The sequence below is a fragment of the Castor canadensis genome, chromosome 5 (assembly GCF_047511655.1).
Source record: "Castor canadensis chromosome 5, mCasCan1.hap1v2, whole genome shotgun sequence".
Taxonomy (NCBI): Eukaryota; Metazoa; Chordata; class Mammalia; order Rodentia; family Castoridae; genus Castor; species Castor canadensis.
Window position 1 is genome coordinate 24,000,928 of NC_133390.1, and position 16,084 is coordinate 24,017,011.

The window sequence follows — 16,084 nt, forward strand, 5'->3', positions numbered from 1 at the left end:
TAGATCTATTTGAGTGATTAATATCCTCTGGATTCAGTTCTGGGTGGTTGTAAGTTTCTAGAAATCTGTCCATTTCTTTGAGATTTTCAAATTTATTTGAGTATAGGCTCTCAAAGTAGTCTCTGATGATTTCCTGGATTTCCATAGTGTTTGTTGTTATCTCTTCTTTTGAGTTTCTGATTTGGGTTTTTTCTCTCCTCATTTTAGTTAGGTTTGCCAGGGGTCTGTCAATCTTATTTATTTTTTCAGAGAACCAGCTTTTTGTTTCATTGATTCTTTGTATGGTTTTTTTTGTTTCTATTTCATTGATTTCAGCCCTTATCTTAAATATTTCTTTCCTTCTGCTTGTTTTGGGTTTTTTTTTTTTTTTCTGTTTTTCTAGGAGTTTCAGCTGTAGTGTTAGGTCATTGATTTGAGATCTTTCTGTCCTTTTGATATATGCACTCATGGCTATAAACTTTCCTCTTAGGACTGCCTTTGCTTTGTCCCATAGGTTCTGGTAGGTCTTGTTTTCATTTTCATTAGCTTCCAAGAACATTTTAATTACTTCTTTTATTTCATTAGTGATCCATTCAACATTGAGTAATGTGTTGTTCAGCTTCCAATTGTTTGTGTGCTTTTTACTGCTGTTTTTGTTGTTGATTTCTAGTTTTAATGCATTGTGGTCAGACAGAATGCATGGGTTTATTTCTATTTTCTTATATTTTCTGAGGCTTGCTTTGTGCCCTAAGATGTGATCAATTTTGGAAAAGGTTCCATGGGCTGCTGACAAGAATGTATATTGTGCAGAAGTTGGATGAAATATTCTGTAGACATCAGTTAGTTCTATTTGATCTATGGTGTGATTTAGTTCCAGGATTTCTTTATTGATTTTTTTGTTTGGATGACCTATCTATTGGTGATAGGGGTGTATTAAAGTCTCTTACTACCACTGTGTTGGAGTCTATATATGCTTTTAGGAGCTTCAGAGTACATTTGATGAAATCAGATGCATTGACATTGGGTGCATATAGGTTGAGAATTGTTATTTTCTTTTGGTGTGTTTCCCCTTTTTATTGGTATGGGGTATACTTCTTTATCTCATTTGATCAAAGTAGGTTTGAAGTCTACTTTGTCTGAGATTAGTATTGTTACCCCTGCCTGTTTTTGAGGACCATTGTCTTGATAAATCCTCTTCCAGCCTTTCACTCTCAGCCTCTGCTTATTTCTGTTGATGTTGGTGGGTCTCCTGTAGGCAGCAAATTGTTGGGTCTTCCTTTTTAATCCAGTTTCCCAATCAGTGTCTTTTGATGGAGCAATTTAGTCCATTAACATTTAGTGTTAATATTGATAAATATATGGTAATCCCTATCATGTAGTTGTCTTTGTTGATTAAAGATTTGGTTGTGTGCAGCTGAATCAGTGTTACCCTCTACTTTCTTGCCTTTTCTTCTCCTGTGGTTTGGTATTGCCTGCCCTTTCATTGTTTTGTTTGCTTTCATTTTCTGTGTGCAGAATTCCTTGGCTAATCTTTTGTTGTGGTGGCTTGGTGGTCATATCTTGTTTTAATTTCTGATTATCATGAAGACTTTTATTGTTCCGTCTATTTTGAGTGATAGTTTTGCTGGGTAGAGTATCCTAGGGTTGAAGTTATTTTCATTCAGTTCTTGGAAGACCTCACTCCATTCTCTTCTTGCTTTTAATGTTTCTGTTGAGAAGTCTGCTGTGATTTTGATGGGTCTACCTTTGTATGTTGTTTGTTTTTTCTCTCTTACAGCTTTCAATATTCTTTCTCTACTCCCTGTATTTGTTGTTTTAATGATAATATTCATTGGGTCATTCTATTTTGGTCAGGTCTGTTCAGCATTCTGGAGAATTCCTGCAACTGAATCGGCATAGTTTTCTCTAGATTTGTGAAATTTTCTGTTATTATTTTGTTGACTATATTGTGCATTCTTTTTACTTGCACCTCTTCTCCTTCTTCAAAGCCCATAATTCCCAGGATTGGTCTTTTGATGGAGTCAGTGAGTTCTTGCATTTTCTTTTCACAGGTCTTGAGTTGTTTAACTAATAGTTCTTCAGTTTTTCTTTTAATTGCCATTTCATCTTCAAGTTCTGAGATTCTGTCTTCTGTTTGTTCTATTCTGCTGGAATAGACTTTCATTTTGTTTACTACTCCTGTTTCATTCTTTTTTCTGAGGTTTTCCATATCTTGGGTAACTTCCTCTTTAATATTGTCAACTTTTGACCTTAATTCATTTATCTCTCTGTTTGTGGTGGTCTCAGTTTCAATTTGGCATTTATTTAGGGCTTCTATGATTTTATTTATTTGTTTTTGTGTTTTCAATATTCTTTATTTTTGTCCTCTTGGAATTTCTTAAATGGCTCCTGTACATTTTGTTTGACCATGTCTAGTAACATTTCTATGAAATTCTCATTAAATATTTGTAGGATTTCTTCTTTCAGGATGTTCTTGTGGGCTTCATTGGGTTCCTTGGTATAGTTTACCTTTGTTTTGTTGGAGTCTGGGTCTGAGTGTCAGTTTTCTTCATTTCACTCTAAATCCTGAAGAACTTTATTTTGGGGTGTGGATAGTTTTCTTCTCTTTTTCTTCTTCCCATATTTCCAGTAGGTAATGTTTCTGTCCCTGAACTATGTGTAATTTAATATTAGCTGGGTAGCAATATTAATACTAACAAAACCAAGAGAGTAGGATAAAAAAGAGAAAGAGATGAAAAGATAAAAGGTATAGAGTAGAGAGGAAAAGAAAAAAAAATGGTAGAGATGGTGGATGATCAAACAGTAAACCAGGCAGCAAATCCTTTAAAGAATGGAAAAAAAAAATATCAAAAATTAAAAAAAAAAAAAATCACCAATTCTGGAGCAGTAGAATTGCAGTCTTAGTTGTTCTTGTTCTATTTCTTTAGCATCTAGACCTGTCTCTGTGTGTCTCTTAGGTAGGTTTGGAGCCTTCCTGTGGCAAGTGGACAGTGGGTGGGATCCTACGGGCCTTTGGGTTCAGGCCTTGAGCTGAGGTGAAGTAGTGGGCCTTTGGAGCATGAGCTTGCCATGCTTGAATCTCACAGGTTGGTGGAGTGGAGATGCTGTGTGTCTATGGATCCCTGGCTTGAAAGGCTTGGGGGGCATGGTGGAGCAGAACAGAGATTTTGTGTTTGTGGGTCCCTGGCTTTGCAGGCCTTAGAGGCACAGCAGTGCAGAGTGAATATTGTGCAGTGCTGTGCAAGCTTGAGGAGTGTGGCCAGCAAAGCAGAGAGCATGCAGGGCTGGGGAGAGTGGCCCAGCAAGACAGAGCTCCTGCAGTGCTGTGTAGGTCTTGGGAGCCTGGCCGGGAGGCAGAGATCATGCAGGGCTGGGGAGCGCAGCCAGCAAGACGGAGCTCCTACCAGGCTGCGCAGTCCTTGGAAGACTGGCTGACAAAGCAGAGATCATGCAGGGCTGGGGAGCAAGGCCCAGAGAGACGGAGTTCCTGCAGGGCTGTGCGGGCCTGGGGGGGGAGGTGGGCATGGCCTGGCAGAGATCATAAATATCTGTGGATCCCTGGGCTTAAGGTCTCGTCCCACAGAGATCCTGCAGGTCTGAGGGCTGGGAGTTTGGGGTAGCACAGCCCTGGCGGGGCAAAGGAGCAGGGCCTGAGGATAAGAGATCCCATGGTATATGAAGCAGCAGCTCCGTGGGCCTATGGGGAGGGGCTTGGCATGAGCACCTGCTATTCTTTTAGTATATGGTGGTGTGGAGAGGCTTCCCAGGAGCTAGAGGTTCAGAGGGCTGATGTTTCAGCTCTCCCTAGTGTTTTACCTCATTCAAGCAAGTCTCCAGCTTCTTGTCAAAGTCCCTGGATCACAGAGGTCAGAAGGTCTGTGACTGTGTTCCAGATGCCATCTTTGATTTCTAATAGTTTAAACTTTTCTGCCCATAAAGAAAATAAGTATCTTGAAATCTTAAAGCAAAAATTAGTGTTAAATCTTTTTCATCTCAGATAATAATACTTAATATGTCTAAAATTTTATCAGTGTTTCCTTAAAACTAAAGAGGCCAATAGAAATTCTAGATTCAGGGATAACAAGTTCTTCTCAATATAAGGTATTCCCCACCAATAAAAAAAAAGTCCAATCCCCTTGTTGTGTTTGCCCTTGACCTAATGTCCACATATGAGGGAGAACACATGATTTTTGTTCTTTTGGGCCAGGCTAACCTCACTCAGAATGATATTCTCCAATTCCATCCATTTACCAGCAAATGATAACATTTCATTCTTCTTCATGGCTGCATACAATTCCATTGTGCATAGATACCACATTTTCTTAATCCATTCGTCAGTGGTGGGGCATCTGGGCTATTTCCATAACTTGGCTATTGTGAATAGTGCTGCAATAAACATGGGTGTTCAGGTGTCTCTGGAGTAACCTGTGTTGCATTCCTTTGGGTATATTCCCAGGAGTGGGATTGCTGGATCATGTGGCAGGTCTATGTTTACATTTTTAAGAAGCCTCCAAATTTTTTGCCATAGTGGTTGCACCAGCTTACATTCTCACCAGCAGTGTATAAGGGTTCCTTTTTCCCTAAATCCTCACCAACACATGCTGTTGGTGGTGTTTTTGATGATGGATATTCTAACAGGGGTGAGGTGGAATCTTAGTGTGGTTTTAATTTGCATTTCCTTTATTGCTAGAGATGGTGAGCATTTTGCCATGTGTTTTTTGGTCATTTGAATTTCTTTTTTTGAGAAAGTTCTGTTTAGTTCACTTGCCCATTTCTTTATTGGTACATTAGTTTTGGGAGAATTTAGTTTTTTAAGTTCCCTATATTTTCTGGTTGTCAGTCCTTTGTCTGATGTGTAGCTGGCAAATATTTTCTCCCACTCTGTGGGTGTTCTCTTCAGTTTCTGAGGCCAATAGGAAAAGGGGACCAGGAACTAGAGAAAAGGTTAGATCAAAAAGAATTAACCTAGAAGGTAACACACACACACACAGGAAATTAATGTGAGTCAACTCCCTGTATAGCTATCCTTACCTCAACCAGCAAAAACCCTTGTTCCTTCCTATTATTGCTATACTCTCTCTTCAACAAAATTAGAAATAAGGGCAAAATAGTTTCTGCCGGGTGTTGAGGGGGTGGGTGGGAGAGGGAGGGGGCAGAGTGGGTGGTAAGGGAGGGGGTGGGGGCAGGCGGGAGAAATGACCCAAGCGTTGTATGCACATATGAATAATAAAACAATAAAAAATAAATAAATAAATAAATAAATAAAAATTAAAAATAAAAAAACCAAGTAAAAATATGAATGTATTTCCAACATAAAGATAGGTTACAAACGTAATTTACATCTTCCATACAGCTGGCTTCCTAATCCTTTTGTCATCTGCATTGCTTGCATTCTTCATGCATTGGAATAATTTGACAGTTCAAAGTAAACATTTTCAATTTTGATCATATTTGAATGTTAAGGCAATCTGCCAATATATCCTCCCAAATTCAACTAAAATTATAATCATTATAATTAGTATAATAGGCTCTTGTCTAATCTTTCCTACCTCAACATCTAAGTATTATAAATTACTAAGTTCCAGTTGCTGTTATGTAATTTGGCTTTTTTCTTCATGGGAAAGGTTGAGAATTGAATAACTAATATTGAGCTTTATTTCTTCAGAAATGTTATAGAAATATGGAACAACAGATAGATCTAAATCTTTTTGTTGCAAGATATGTTCTAAATAAATATAGACTTATGGTTGCTCTCTTCTGAAAATAGATTTTAAAAATCAGCAATAGTTCAAACAAATCAGTACTTTCAGAGTTTTCCAGCAATGTTTGTTTTTATTAGCCAAGCTGCCTACCTGTCCTATTTCATTATGTTTTTTAAACTTAATATTTTTGATAATTCTGCAATTTCCAATGTTCCCTTTAATTTAATATATAATCTCCTGGATATGACCAAAGCCTTTATGCATTTCTTAGTCCTACTTACTGAACTAGTAGAAAATATATTCTCATTTTTAATAAATAAACTTTGTTATATTGAATCATATTCTTAATTTACTTTCACATTAAAAGCTGACTATAAAACTGTGGGAGGACTACTAGAGGCTAAATTGTTTTATGTGAAGTAGGAAATGGAAAATAAACAGAATATGGTCCCGTAGTATTAATCTGCAAATAGCATGGAAGAAAATGTGATGTGATTGAAGGGTTGGATCTTTGTCCTCTAATGCATATATCCAGACTCCTATTTCCTCTAGTATGGTAAAAAGAGATGTCTCGGATGGTGGCTGTTTTGTCAACCTGATTCACTAAGTTATGTTGATGCATTCAGGGTAATATTGTCTCATGAAATACAGAACACTCACTTAAGTTTGATTTTGAGAAAATACTAACACTAACAATATTTGAAATATATTCCACATATTGCCTTGTATATTGTGTAGACATACTCACATGCATATATACATATATATTGCATGTGCATATACAATCTAAAATTCAAATTTAATCAGTTATCTTTCATTTTTATTTGCTAAATTTGGCCACCTAAATCAAGGCACCCCCACAATACATGACAAGATAGATGGCATGAAGAAAAAATGATCTGATTTATTTAAAACACTGATATTATTGCAGAAGAATCTAGCTAATTGAGACTGATACATCTAACTTGTCAAACATCTATTTAGGATCAAAGAAGAATAATTATACTAAGTCAGAATATGGGACATTTAAATTTGTATTTGAATGCTTTCTCTAAGATAATAGGTACAATTTGCTTCATATTTTGTAAATAGAGTTACTTGCAGTCATTCAACACTCAATCTGTACAATAGAATAACATAAAATTAAGTATTTCACTTTATTTTTAAATATTGTCATGTTTGTACATACATAAGTTTCAGCTTAACATGCTATGGAAAATAAAACATATTTCTAACACTGACCATGAATAGAAAGGTGTATTTCTATATCTGCATTACACTCAGTCACTGCAAATATCCTTCAGTAAAGAATTCAGTGCACTGCACTGAACCTTGAAGAAAACTCACCAAATGGCAACATTAAAAAGCAATGCTAGAGATATTTACATAAGAATTTTGAAAAGCTATAAGGAGACAGATGTTGAATGCAGATAATCATTTTTGCATCTTACTGATTCTTACTGTGTTTGGATATTCACATTTTCTATATAGCCACAGGGAATTATTCCTTAAAGAGGTAAAAGAAGAATGAAGAAGTAGTTTAAGGGATAGCACTATGTATGCTCTGCATGCTTTTGCTTTCTATATTCATAGGAGGGTAATAAGCATGTATCTTTGAAGCTGAAGCAAGGCAAAATGTTTAAAATTAGTTCATTTTGAACTCAGAAAAATTCTTTTTGAAGAAAAACAAATATACTTTTCAGTAGCATATAGGATACTTTTGTATCCACTGTAAAATATATTTTAAAGTAGCTGGCATTGGCACCCATTGATAACATACAAAAACGTACGTGTAACTTGAGGAAAATGCTTACCACTTCAAAAGTTTTTAACACTGTTTTAAAAAATGAAATTGTTGATCAAAGAGGGAAGACAGAAGACATTTGGAAAAGAGAAAATAAAATTACACAGGCGAAAGTCTTCATAAAAACTATGTAACTAATATAAATTTTATTTTTTCTTTACAGCATTTGAGCTAACATTTTATAGTACAATACTGGCAAGTATTCATCATACTGCTCAGAAACAACGATGTTAAAATAAACCAGCACCATTTCTTCTATTTTGAGGACAGCATTTTAAAATAGATCTTTGAATTGCCATTGCAATATTCATTTTTTCCATTTTAAAAATTCAAAACTTCAATTACTTCCTCAATTAGTGTTAAATTCTATCCTAGACATAATTCTAAGTGTAAATTGTGAAAATTTTAAATAAAATGTCTATAGAAAAATAGAAAGTGAATAAAATAAATATGTTAAACATGGCTTTGACAGACGATAGTTACTGCTAAAGAAAAATGTATAAAGGGAAAGATGAGACTATTATCTTTAACTAAAAAGAAAACCACAGTGCATTTTGAATAGTGATAATGAAGATCAGGCATTAACTTTTAGACATGAAAATTTTGAGTTGCTAATTAGATGTCCTAGTGAAGATTTGCAGCAGTAATCTGAATGCATGAATGTGGAACTTCAAGGAAGGGTGGTCCAAAAATTATGAATTTAGGGATCATTAATGTTTGGGAAAATAGTAAAGGCTTGAAGAAGAATGAAGCACCAGAAGAAGAAATATTAATGGAAAAATATAAACATCAATGAATAAACACTAGACAAAGATCTTGGGCTTGAAAAATGTTGAGAAAAAAAGAGAATTCTGAGGAGCAGACTATGAGATGGAAAACACAGTAGTCAACTCGATTGCAAGTTTGAGATAAGGATAGCTATACAGAGAGATTCCTAGCATTGCTTCCATGCACAAGTGTATTACAACCCAAACTGATTCATCTCTACCTGACCTCTACACTACTTCCCAGTCATTTTCCCACAGTGACCTCACTCATTTTAAGGTTACTATATTAGCTCCTCTACAGTTAGGACATCAAACACTTTCAAGTTTTGGGTTTCCTACATTTCTCTCTTCCTTATATATGCATTCTCCCCTTAACATGTGACCATGTCCAATAATATTACTGCATTTGTTTTAGGTTTAAAGTTCACATATGAGGGAAAACATACAATTTTTTTGCCTTCTGAGCTTGGCTAACTTTGTTGAAGATGATGTTCTCCAGTTCCATCCATTTACTTGAGAATGACAAGATTTCCTTCTTCTTCGTGGCTGAGTAAAATTCCATTGTGTATAACTACCACATTTTCGTAATCCATTCATCAATAGTGGGGCATCTTGGCTTTTTCCATAACTTGGCTATCATGCATCTTGAATATCTGTTTATTTATGGTCATATGCATATCATCCTGGTTTAAACAATGGCTCACATATGCTATTGAACAAGCATTGAATAATATGTAATGCTTTGCCATGTACATATAAACATTAATTTAAGAATATTCAGTGATGAGGATACAGATGATAGTGGGTCATTATACAAAAACATAAAAAACATATTTTTTTAGAAAAATTAAGAAACCTTCAACATAGCTGCCACTAAACATTTAGGTAGTGGTCATATTGTGAACCTAGACACCACTCAGGCTCAATTTACATGAAATAAATATGGAATGTGTAACATTAGTGTGATAAAGTTGTGAGATAAAATAATTACACAGCCTTTCGCTAACAAATTCACCAGTTGTTAAATAGGATAACCAACACTAGCATAGATTTGTAGAAGCTGTTAATTTTATGATGGATAATCCATAGGATTTTCTTGGTTGACTTTTAAACACATTGGCAAGTTTTGTATTCACTATGCAATGTTTTAGACCTCTTTGTAAGTTACTCAACAAAGTGATATATATATATACCACCAAGTTATATATATTTATAAAATATTCTAAAGTCTGTAGTAAACATTCACCATTGAAATACATGTTTACATTTATTTTCTTTTTAATATTTTCACTGACAAATGTATTTTAAAGTTTGGACACATAATTATTCAGTAAATGATGACTAAATAAACTGAAGAAAAAGAGAAAGTAGTAAAGTAGTGAATATCTGATTACGGATTGTAATGTTCCATTTATTTAACAGAAAGAAAAGTCTAAACACACACATATTTTCATGGAGTTCTGTCAATATACATTTTGTTTTGTCTTCCATCTTTTCTTCCTACAATGCAAAAAATGCTTTAAAGTACAACTGATAGATAGAAATAATTATTCATCCATATCAAATAGTCATTTATTTCAACAAAGCAAACTCAGTATAATCAAAGAACACACATATAAGTCTGTGCTTTGAGAAAATGCAGAAAGCCATCAAGATTGTATGTTTGCATCAAGGAAGACAACCACAGATGACTTCATATATATAAAACTAAGATTGCCCATAATAAAACAAATTTTATGATTCTTGCTTCCATAGCAAGAATTATTTTAATTATTAATTTTTAAAAGGAAATATCTCATTCTCATATATTTTTATGTAATGTCATATTTTCCAATGGAAGAATAGTCTATGGAATAGTTTATTGTCTATTGAGTAGAGAAGAATAAATGCAAACTACAAGTTTATCTCATAATCAACAGGTTTATAAATAGGGACTATAAACATTTTCTCTAAAAGCAATAGAAATGTCATGTGTTTAGAAATTCAAGGTACATTTGTCTATAGAATAAAGTTATTGCTAATATAACATTAATGTTAGAAAAAATATAGATTCAGGGCTTAGCCTTGCTTTAGTCAACAAAAAGTGGTGGAAATGCCAGGAGGTACTCTTGTGTTTCTCTTAGATAAAGGAATCATATTGCTGCTTGGCTCCCTTTGTGGTCTGTCAGAAGATGAGAAGGACATGGAATTTAATCTATTAAATAGAGGTCGATGAGAAACACTTGAAATTAATGCAGATCTCGTCTACAACATAAAGTCCACTTCTGCCCAGGCTTCGGCAGCCACATCCAGCTGACCTGGGGAGAAATGACCACAATAAATACATTTGATTCAAATCACTGAGTTTTAGGAAGATTTCTTACACAGCAACCATTATTTCAGTTGGGTATAACGAATGAATGTGGATGGAAAGAAAATATTAGGACTGCTGTCTATTTTCTGTAATGAACATTCATATTTGTAATTAAAGAATTAATTAGAAATTAAATTAGTCTTAGAAAGTGTGGAAACTAGATACAAATTGAGGTGTTATGACAAGAAAATGACTAAAACCTGGGTTCTAAAAGTATCTAATAAAGTTTATTAAAATTTTTATATGCAGTAAAACTACATGCAAGACTATTTTGAATAGTTCAAATAGACAAAAATGTTCTCTAAGAAGACTTATCTACTGTTAACTTTTTTATACATCTTAGATTTCATAGCACCATCCTTAGAAAAGAAAATTGTATCTATTTCTTCTTTTCATCTCTGCAAAAAGGTTTCTTCCATGGATGCTAATAATGTAATGGTGATAATTTTATTTACTTAATATACATTCTGTCTATATGCAACTGGCAAGATGTTATTAAAACACCATTTTCTCATACACCAATACAATGTCATTGTAAAATACATGCATAACTTAAGTATTTTCAATATTTTTCTTTTATTCTTTTAACAAGTCTATACATAGATGAGCTGGTTATACCTGTAACCATTATCCAATGATCTTTTTAGAAATGAGATCATCAGCTTTCTGTACTTTGGAAGATATGATTTGACTGTGCTTTTAAGTCTACCTTTACTTGCTATTATTTGCTTATGCTTTGTTCCTTCTTGACTTATCAAATTCACAGTCTCCTTGGTTTTCTCTCTTGCTTTAAGCCAATATTTTAATTGCTTATTATCAAGAGACATACAATATATATTAATAGACAAACAGAATATATTTTAAATTTCTCAACTATGTTTGAGATAATGGACACTACAAAGAATTTATGACCATTATTTTAAAACCTGTTTTAAAATAATCACATTCCTTGAATGGCATATAGTTATTTTGACAGGGTAGAGTCAATGAAAGAATTTAAAAATATTTTTTCACAGAAGAGCAAAACTAAAATGCTATTCTAACCTTAATTATCTGTGTAGAATCACACAGATAACTGACTGTTAAGTATCCTTTCTATGAAATTGAATTTTAAAAGAGCCCAGAGTTTTATTGTGTCTACTTTCATGAAGAATGTTAAATGGCATAGCATATAGAAAATGCTTCTCATTTTTAAGGTCTTTATCTCATAGTAAAACTGAGGAAAAATTGTAGAAATAATATAAAACATATACTTTTACAGTTATAACATACAGAAATCATCTGCTCCAACTCCCTCATTTTATAGCTAGCTAAACTGAGGTCAAGAGAGATTTAGAGTTTTGCCTGAAAACTCTCTAAAAAGTGAGGACAAGATGGCTTGTTCATAGCTAGGTAATAAATCTTAAAGCTGAAATTGGACTTGGACACTTTTTGTTTTAATCTGGAGCAAGTAAAATCTATGTACTTTGGCAAGAGCAAATTTTAGCATAATCTAATATTATCTCCAAAGAAGTTAAATATGTTGTGGTGTATAAGTACATTACTTAACTTTCTTAAAACTCTTAAAGCTTTCTTAAAACATTTAAAGCTTTGCCTTTGTTACCCATTGAAATATTTTGCTAAAGTTTGCTATTCGAAATGATCACATTACAAAAGAAATATGTAGAGCAAAATAAGTTTAATTTATTGAAAATATTGTGCTTCAACTATAGCTTATGAGAGTAAACTTTCCAGTTTCTGCTTGAACTCCATCAGATTGCCCCTCGATTTCACTAAGAGAGTCAAGAGGGTGCACTGCAACTATATGCACAGTCTAGAGAAAACAGATGGTAGATCTCATTTTAATTTTCAAGAAAGAATCTTTGAATGATCTCTATTTTGGTCTTTAATTCCTAAAATTGGATGCGAAAAAGTTGATAAATGCAGAAACTCCTGGAGCAAAGGAAATCATCATTAAACATTCACAATTTAATCTAAAGACATGATATTCTTCCTCACGTGTAGATTTATATTTTCTGGGGCCAATTGTTTCCTAATCTTAGCTGAAATACACAGACAAAACTGTTCGTGTCACATTTTTGCCCCAGACACAATCCAAGATTACTAAAACTGCCACAAGTCATCTTGTTTTTGAAAGATTTACAGCAAGATTTTCTGATCAGATTAGTTGGATAAGTTAACTTTAGATCTGTATCTGAAATGAACTTCCTCACCATTTGAGGTTTATCATGGGTGATACCATCAAAACGTAGCTCACAGCTGACTTTCTCAGGCATCAAAGGACTTGGGCAGGCTGCCTAAAGAGAAAACACCTGCAATGCAGAGAATCATATGACTTCAAAAAAAAAAAAAAAAAGAATCCATGCATTCTTAACCTTTCCAATGTGTCCAGAGTCCTTTAACTCTATGCTGTACATTCAATTTCCTTCAAATTTCCCAGATAAACTTTAGAACAGAAAATAAACCCACAAAAACTAAGGTTGTAAATTGTTTCTCTTAGGTTCCAGTAGGGGATGTTGCCATTATCATTTTGGTAAATAGTAATATTCCTGTAAGTGAATAGGTTGGTCTGCAAGGCAAGGATTTTGATTTTTTTTTTTCAAATTAATGGTTTTTTGTGGGTTTCTGAATTGGACAGCATCAAAATGTTTTGTGGATTTCTAAAATTTGTTGATTTTTTGCTTTTGTGTTTGAAGAATACAACAGCAGTCACTGGCATTGACAAATATTTTTCATCCTTTTATCTTTACTTTTCCTTAGAAAAAGTTAATTAACTTTTGAAATTAAGTAACAATTTCACAAACCAGTGATTGTTTATTTTCCTTGCTGCTACTCGGTGCTTTTTCATCCTTCTCCTTTTAGTAGAGGATGGAATAGAAAATACTGAGCAAGGCTAGAAAATAGTACTTTGAGGTGAGAATCCTTATATAGAGGAAATAAGAAAAGAGAGGCTATCTTATGTATACGTTGCCTCTCAGAATTTGTGGACTATTAGACATTAGTTCTTTTTTCTCAGCACTCCGTATGTGCACAAACTGGGATACCCACTGACTAGGCTTAATCCACTTAGCCCAGCCATGTCTCGATTTACTCATGTAAAACACAGGAATAATAATAATAATTAAAGTGGAGATAAACGGAAACCATTCCCACAAAAGTGAGAGACAAGACAGTGATGCCCACTTTCCTTACTCCTATTCAGGATAGTTTTGGAATTCCTACCCTGAGCGAAAAGGCAAGAGAAGAAATAAAGGAGACTCAAGTAGGGAAGAAAGAAGTCAAATTATCCCTATTTGCAGATGATATGATCCTATATCTAAAAGACCCTAAAAAGTCCACCAAAAATTTTTGGAAATCATAAACTTTTTTGGCAAAGTACCAGGATAAAAAATTAATATCCAGAAATCAGTAGCCTTCCTATGTAACTGCAATAAACAGACTGAGAAATAATCCCATTTACAATAACCTCAAAAATAATAAAATACATAAGAATAAATTTAATGAAGTTAACAAAATTTAATGAACCAAAGACCTTTTCAGGAAAATTATAAATCACTGAAGAGAGAAATCAAAGAAGATATCAAAACATAGAACGATCTCTCATGTTCATGGATTGGCAGAAGTAACATTGTGAAAATGTCTATACTACCAAAAGCAATCTACATGTTCAATTCAATTCCTACCAAAATGCAAATGACACTCTTCACAGAGATGGAACAATCAGTCCTAGAATTCATATGGAAACACAAAAGACAAAGAATGGCCAAAGCAATTCTGAACAAAAAGTTCAATGCTGGAGGAAACACAGTTCCCAACTTTATCCTACAGAGCCATAACAATACAAGCAGCATGGTATGGGCACAAAAACAGCATGGTATGGGCAATGGGTTAGAATTGAATACCCAGCCATAAACCTGCACACTACAGCTAATTGATCTTCAACAAAAGAGACCAAAACACACGATGGTGAAGACAGCTTATTCAACAAATTTTGCTCAGAAAACTGCATATCCACAAGTAGAAGTTTAAAACTAGATCCCACCTCTCACCCTCCACCAATGTCAATTCCAAGCAGACGAAAGACCTTCACAGAAGGCCTGAAACATTGGAACAACTACAAGTAGTAGGAAATAAACTGGAACATATAGGCATATGGAACAATTTCCTAAATAGAACTCCAAAGGCTCAGCAAGTATATCAAACTAAAAAGAGTCTGCACAGCAAAAAAACTAGTCACTAGACTTAAGAGACTGCCCTTAGAATGGAAAAAAAATCTTTCTCCACTATTCATTTCATAAGGGACTAATATCCAGAATCTATAGGGTACTCGAAAATAGTAACCCCCAAAGAATTAACATACCAGTGAAGAAATGTGCACATGAATTGAATAGGGAATTTTCAAAGAAAGAGGTACAAGTGGCCAATAAATACAAGAATTGTTCAACTTCCCTGACTATAAAAAATTGCAAATCAAAATTACACTAAGATTTCATCTCACCTCAGTTAGAATGCCCATATTTATAGGCAAAAACAAGAAGAAATGCTTGCGAGGATGCGGTAAAACAGGAACTCATATACTGTAGGAAGGAACACAAATTAGTATGGAAAGCAGTATGGAGATTCCTCAAAAAGCTAAAAATAGAACTGCCATAGGTTCCACTGATACTGCTCCTGGGCATATATCCAAAGACACTTAAATCAGGATACAATAGAGACACATGCACAGCAATGTTTATTGCAGTATTGTTCACAATAGCCAAGCTATGGAAATGACCCAGATGCCCTACAACTGATGAATGTATCAAGAAAATGTGGTATATATGCATACAAAGGTATTTTACTCAGCCATAAGGAACAATGACACCATGTGGTTTGAAGATGAATAGATCTAATTGGAGGACATCATCTTAGGCAAAGTAAGCAAGGTTCAGAAAGATAACTGCATTTTTTCTCTCATGTGGAAGATAGATCCAAATGATAAACATATATACAAAACCAAACATGACCATATACAAATATGTATGTAGAACATGTTTGCAATATGGAACTATGTTATGGAACTCAGGGAAAGAGGGAAAGGTAAAGACAATGATAGAGCATCAACAATATCGTAAAACATGATGTCTGTTAAGGTAGAGGATATAAGGATATGTATTGAAAGCTACTGAAAAATTGGTGTGGGAGGGATAAGGTAATGGAAGGCATTGAATGGCGCAAAGTAAAGTGTACTCAGAGTGGAGATATATAGAGAACGCTCCTGAACATGGACTTAGAAAGTAATAATGAAAGACAGGACTATAAAACTCATACAGTGTGAGGGGGATATTTGTAGGAGAGGGAAGGGTAAATGAAGGGGTTTAAGGTAAGAGAATAAGGTTGATGGAGTTCATATACTTACTCAGAATAGAACAATGAAACCTCTTACAATGCTTTAAGTGGGGTAGGAGGGGGTTAACGTGGAGAAATAGTGAGGATCACC